Here is a 7,035-nt window from a genome sequence, read left to right as displayed (position 1 = left end):
GCACAGCTTTATATCGCAAAGTGATTCTTTCATGACATGAATTTTTATGTGTGATTTTGTGGGGAAAAAAGGGGTTTTGACCATCGATCTATCGAGATAGAGAGGGGGGGGGGCGGGGTTCATTTTTAAAAAGTGAATCAAATATAGCTTGTTAAAGCAATAAATACTGTATTGCATCTATAGATTATTTAGTTATAATCATGTAGATGATATGATATGCTCCATCGATGATAAGAGAGAGAGAGAGAGAGAGGATTATTTTGGAATTTTTAACAAAGTAAAAATCAAATATGGCTAGTTAAAGCAATAACAACTTTATTGCATGTATAGATTATGTGGTGTTTTATTTGTTATAATCATGTAGAGTATATAATATCCTCCATCGATAATAACTCCGAGGCAATTCAGTTAAATTCAAGAAGTATATAATTTAGCGTCTTTTCCTTGCAGTTACAAAGTGCTGTATTTGTTTAGCCCAATCAGATCACCTTAAAAAAACAGTTTGACCAGTACCATTCATGTTCTGTCACATTACAAATACGTCTTTAGTATCTTTTTGAATTGGTCCGCAAATCTCAAAGAATTTTGGAGAAAAAAACATACAACAACAACAACAAAACACCCAACAACAAAACAAAACAAAACAAATCAAATCAAATCAAAACAACAAACAAATGTTTCTATAAGTGTACCACTGCGGGTGGGGACGGACTCCCCTTTGCCTCTGTGCCCCTATATATCCGCCTCTGTAATATACTGAGTTTCTCAAATAATATAGCTCATCTACCCTGGAACCATTCACTCCACGTGCATTCTCTCTCTCTCTCTCTCTCTCTCTCTCTCTCTCTCTCTCTCTCTCTCTCTCTCTCTCTCTCTCTCTCTCTCTCCTAAAGATGATTACGATGATCACCACAGACTGTTGTTTGTCGTGATATACTCAAGTCCCTCTCATTACGTCCAAGATTGCTTCATTATTTCTCTCATTAATTCCCGCTGATTTACCCCTCGCTAGGTATGCAACATCCACTTACAATTGCTTGTGGGGCGCTTTTCTATTATTCCCCTGTAGATGATCAGAATTACTTCCAGTTTACAATCGTAAGTGTACATAATAAGCTAGCCATAGGGAAGAACATGAAGAGATAGTTATGGCAATCGTGGTATTTTAAAGTGACGACATAGCAGGTGTAATCCCAAGCTCCGGTAATGGAATTGCGTTTGGAAAAAAAACTGGTTTAAATTGATTCCGAATTGGTTATTGATATCATTCAGTAGATTAGATATTTGAACAAGCAAAGTACGTGTATAAATACACTTATGCAAAATTGCTGGAAATCATTGAAGTCAAAGAAGACTCCATCTCTCATTTGCACATAGAGGCAGTAAGTTTGTGTCATGACAACTTTATCTCGATTTATTTATCCATCGTTGTTCATTCTATGCTCATCTACAATGCATACTGTAATTGTTTTTTTGTATCACAATTCTTTTGTATATTATTGTCATCTTCCTTTTTCGCTTTAAGTGCAGGCCGTTGTCACGCAGATGCGAGCCCCTGGATTTTATGAAGATTTCTTTGTCGTCACAAGCAGAATTGTTAAAGATTAGTTTTAAAATGAGATGTTGCAAAATCTACTCAAGAAAATATTGATCGCAAGATGAAAAATGTAAACATATTATCGAATGAAGAGAAAGGAGAAGAAGAAGCAGAAGAAAAAGAAGCAAAAGCAGAAGAAGAAGAAGAAGAAGAAGAAGAAGAAGAAGAAGAAGAAGAAGAAGAAGAAGAAGAAGAAGAAGAAGAAGAAGAAGGAGAAGAAGAAGGAGAAGGATAAGAAGGAGAAGAAGAAGAAGAAGAAGAAAAAGAAGAAGAAGAAGAAGAAGAAGAAGAAGAAGAAGAAGAAGAAGAAGAAGAAAGAAGTATGAGAAAAAGGAGGAAGAGGAGGAAAATAATTTGGAGGAAGAAAAATAATAAGAAGACGAAGAGGAAGAAGAAGAAGATGGAGTAGAAGAAGAAGAAAAAGAGAAGACGAGAAACAAGAAGAAAAAGAAGAAAAAGAGAAGAAGAAGAAGAAGAAGAAGAAGAAGAGGAAAGAAGAAGAAGAAGAAGAAGAAGAAGAAGAAGAAGAAGAAAGAAGAAAAGAAGAAAAAGGAGGAAGAGAATAATTAGGAGATAGTAAAGTAATGAGACGAAGAAGACGAAGAAGAAGAATGGAGAACAACAACATTCTTTTAACAGTAATATGGAACAGAATTACAGGATGAATGGCAATATTGACCTATACGTATTCTTTGCAAATGGAGAGACGTGTTGGAAAACAAAGCTTGGAGCTTCATTGTATAAAATGAATTGGTAGAAATATCTTGTGTAGAAAGTTGGGTTATTGTAGAGGTGTCGGGGTAGTGGATAAGTCACCGGACTGTGGATCACATAGTTTGCGGTTCGAGTCTCTCCGTGGCACTACTGTCATTTGGCAAGACATATTTTATCCACATTTGCCACACTTAACCAAGGTGAGGTAAATAGGTACCAGATAGGAATTAATTCCTTGAAATGCTAGAGCACCATAAAGGCAGCCATGCTAAAGCCGGTGTAATAATAATGTTATGGAGCGTCAGGAGTGTCCAGTTTGACAGACATGAGCGCCATACAAGAGCCCATTATTGTTATTTATGAATAATACCCGTTTGAAATGGATTATAATTGAAACCTAGAAATAGTTAGGCTACGCTAGCTAGCTATTCTAGGACAATACCCGTGCCTCTCGGGTATTACCCGAACGGCTTTAGCTACAATATTTGTTTACTCCTTTTCTTGGAACTTCTTCAAATTCAAAACGTTTCTGATAAGTGACAAAACTAGTTCCCTTCATCATCAGTGCAAAGTTAATGCAGTTAGAATTGTTCCAATCGATGAAATAAAATTTGCTGTATATTATAGGGACAATGAAAATACAATTAGATCTAGGTTACAATATAACTCGCAAAGAAGTAATTTGCAATAATCTAAGGCAGACGGGTATATAATAATACCATCTAAAATAATTTCTATCCTGAAGTGAACATCCTCACTGATTCCGTTAAAAAATCTTTTCGTAAATGTCTAAAGCAAAAGTAGTGGCCTGTATTTCAAGAATCCGTCCTTATACTCTCCGCTAATTAAGAAACTAAACCAAGCGACGTAATTATTATCCGCGCTGTATCTGATCATGATTACGAAAGCGTATAAGCACCGGGATATGAGATTTTGCTTTGCTTTGCTTTGCTCGATTTCGTTTTGCTTGACTTGAGATATGACGTCGTAATTTATTGATGAGTTGTTATAGAAGGGTAAAGTAATAATGTTGCAGGCGATGTACCGGTCATATTAAGCCTGTGTCAACATGGTATAGACTGAATCAACGGGAGCTCCGTGATTGGTAATAAATCCTGATTAGATATTTTCAGTCACAGTAGTGTAAGTGGTCCTGCTTTACCAACCGTAGCTAATAGGGAGGCCATGAACGTTCTTCTTTCTGCTCCTTTATTTCGTATTATCTTATTTCATTTCCATCTTCTTCTCTTTATGTCATACACAGCATCATTTTACTGCATTCCTCACGAACTCTGCGTGTTAAGCTTACCCGGGAATTCGATTTGGAAACTGTAAAGCTGATAATTATTCAGAGGAACGACAGCCCCTCCCCGGGACTACGCCCATGTTAGCCCCACGGTGAATCTGACGAATGGGATCGGAGGGGGGGGGGGGGGGGCACACAGCTGGCCCGTGCCTCTTTACAATCTAATGGGCATATCTTAAGTACACAAAAGAAGACAGTGCTCCCAAATTGTGTTCCCGTGGCTCCTTTTAAGCCTTAGACCTATATGGGATCTAATTTGTTTTCTTATTTATTTATGTATTTATTTATAGTCATTATTACTATCTTTTTCCTTTCTTTACTTGTCAGAGGCAATAATATTGTACCTTCCTTTTATTATTATTTGTTTTAACAGAATTCCTGACCCATTTCTCAAGACTATAGTACTCTTCCATTAACATATTTCTTTAATATTAACCCATCAAAATGTTATTGGCGTGGTTCTACTGCATGGTGTGTTTGCAAAGCAAGCATGCTCTCTTACCGTACTGTGATATAAACTTCCCCATCGAAATGTCATAGGAAAATTCGTAATGAACACTTTATAATTGGTATCGCTTCGATTCAAGGCTAATAAATCGATCACTCACGTGGGATTTAATTACGGAAAGCCGCGGTGCTCCGATTGTTGAAAAATAAGGTTATGAAATATCTTTTCCCCTTCGCTTAATTAGCCCGATATTGTTGTTTGTCCTGTAATTACGACGATTTGAGTTCTCATATTAATGATGAAACCTTCAAGCTTCGTCATTAGGTGGTTTGATAAGAACAAAATGTGGCTTTGTTATTAGGCTTCAGACGGAGGGACATTTTGTGGAGTTGAGTCTATATAGAAAATCATCGAGTTATTAGAGTCTATGTCTCTAAATGATTTGGTATTAAGGTGTCCAGAGGGGGATAACTTGATGATGATGCAGTCCCGTTACTATGGTAACAGACAAGCTTTATCTTAGTAACCCATCTCTCCAACAAACACACTAATGCCATATCTTATCCATATCATAACAAAACTAATAACATGTATAAATACGATTATGATGTATCTATTTTTAATATCTCGTAGGCGCGGACTTGGCAGCTTGAATTTATATGATTTTTGTTTGTTATGGTCATGATTCCATTGCGAAGTGATTTGTGTAATGTTTCACTCTACGGAGCTGTCTAACTCAATTTCTAAACCATCGCTCGGTATAATTACATGACAATATTGACAGGCATCATGCTCTTCATCATTAGATTCTAATTGGTTTGCACGAGAAGGACGGATACAGGGAGAGATGGAGAGAGGGAGAGAGAGGGAGAGATATAGAGAGAAATAGCTAGATAGAGAGAGAAAGAGGAAGAGAGAGAGAGAATGAGAGAGAGGGATAGAGAGAGAGAGAGAGAGAGAGAATGAGAGAGGGGGAGAGAGAGAGAGAGAGAGAGAGAGAGGTAAATAGTTAGCTAGATAGATAGACAGAGAGAAAGAGAGAGAGATTGAGAGTGAGGTAGTGAGAAAAAGCTAGAAAGAGAGAGAGTGAGAGAGAGAAATAGCTAGATAGAGCGAGAGAGAGAGAGAGAGAGGGAGAGAGAGAGAGAGGGATAAAGTGAGAGAGAACGAGAGAGAGGAAATCAAGATTGAGAGACAGAGAGAGATATATATACGATCACATCAGTCACTATCATCTTGGCATCATCAAAGACTTTGTGATAAAGTAATGTTTTGGAGCAACATGGCGTTTTTGGGATGTCAGGGTACGGTGGTAGGATCAAATAATTATGTCCACCGTGATCAATTGGTATGGAAGTAGAAAAGGATGACAGTCATCGAAGTAATATTCCACAGAATTCTTCCGAGGTTCAGGTATGCTTAAACAGTAAAACAAACTAACCATTTCCAAGCAAACAAAACAAGCAAACAAACAAATATGAAAGCAAAAACAATTACGAATGAACAATAAAAGACATTAGGTGAGAATGTGAAAGGGGTTGTTTCAAACTTATTATGATTTCTGTATATATATGTATATATATATATATCGTAAGAGGTACTTATTCATTCATATATTCATATATTTATTCCCTCATTCTCTCTCGGGCCTAGCCCCCCCCCCCCCTCTCTCTCTCCCTCTCTCTCTCTCTCTCTCTCTCTCTCTCTCTCTCTCTCTATCTTTCTCTCCCCTCTCTTTCTCTCTTCCCCCCTCTCTCTCTCTCACACACAATTTTTCTCTCTTTCAGTTTCTATTTCATGTCTTCCCTCTATTATCCTCTTTCCTCTTTCTTTTTCCCTCACCTAAATACTGCTCATAATTCCGAAGTCACATGTATAATTATCTCATTCAACGCGAGATAACATTTTTTCCCAAGGCCTTCGCGTAATTACAAAATTTGACACGAAATACATAAGTGCCAAGAAAAAAAAGACGCCTTCTTCACAAAACTTAAAAACTCCTCGCAATATCCTTCAAAATTAATAGAAATCGTCAAGTAGTCAAATAATTGCATCCGCCAGGGTATAATGTTGTTTGAGTATGTGGTATATTGTGATGGTATACAATAGAAAGGACATAATCTAGCCCCCTTCGATCAGCATCACTTTCAGAATGCCTTACAAAGAAGATGGAAGGGGCGGGTCCCTGATTGATTTTTTGTTCCTCTTCTTTGTTTGATGGGCGTGGCAAATGACATTGTGGATTTGATTGACGGGGAGGTGTGGTGGGATTGATACAGTGAACCTTTTCAAAATACCTCAAGACTAACACTCTTTAATGATATTTCATACTGATGGATAGGGAACAAAATAACCTACTTCGCTAAGAAAAAACGTCATATAATTATGTTCGCATGTTATTTTAGTTGATTATATGTTGAATGTACATCTACGCATAAATTTTGTTCTCATTTCTTTGTGGAACTCATTCTAATGCTATCCCTCTGCGCCTCCGAATAGTTTACTAGATCGATGGCGCATAACAAATGATGGATTTATTATTATTTATTTTGATAGTGATAGCTATACGTCATCATTTTTATTTCGTATGAAGCGTATGTTAGACTTCATATACATATACATAAGTACATATATTTATCATAACAAAATTTATAGATGGCAAAAAAGTATAGCTGAAATTCAAGACAAGTAAATAAACAAAAACAAAATGAAATCAGAAACAAATTGTTATAGTGAGTTATCCCCAAACACCCCTTCCCACAACAACAAAACAACAACAACAAAATAAACAAACAAACAAACAAACGGGTGGTTCAAAGGAGAGCGGGTGAATTTTTCTTCTCTTTTTTCGATCTTTATCAATTTCAGAAGAACTCGAATTATTGAAAGAACATCTTGGCTTAGTTAGCATTTGAATAAGTTTTAGCCATTTAATCTAATTTAACATAATAAAATGTTATTATACTTTCG

Source organism: Strongylocentrotus purpuratus, unplaced genomic scaffold, assembly GCF_000002235.5.
Source record: "Strongylocentrotus purpuratus isolate Spur 01 unplaced genomic scaffold, Spur_5.0 spur5_scaffold_4, whole genome shotgun sequence".
NCBI classification, from domain to species: Eukaryota; Metazoa; Echinodermata; class Echinoidea; order Camarodonta; family Strongylocentrotidae; genus Strongylocentrotus; species Strongylocentrotus purpuratus.
This window is presented reverse-complemented; position numbering follows the sequence as displayed.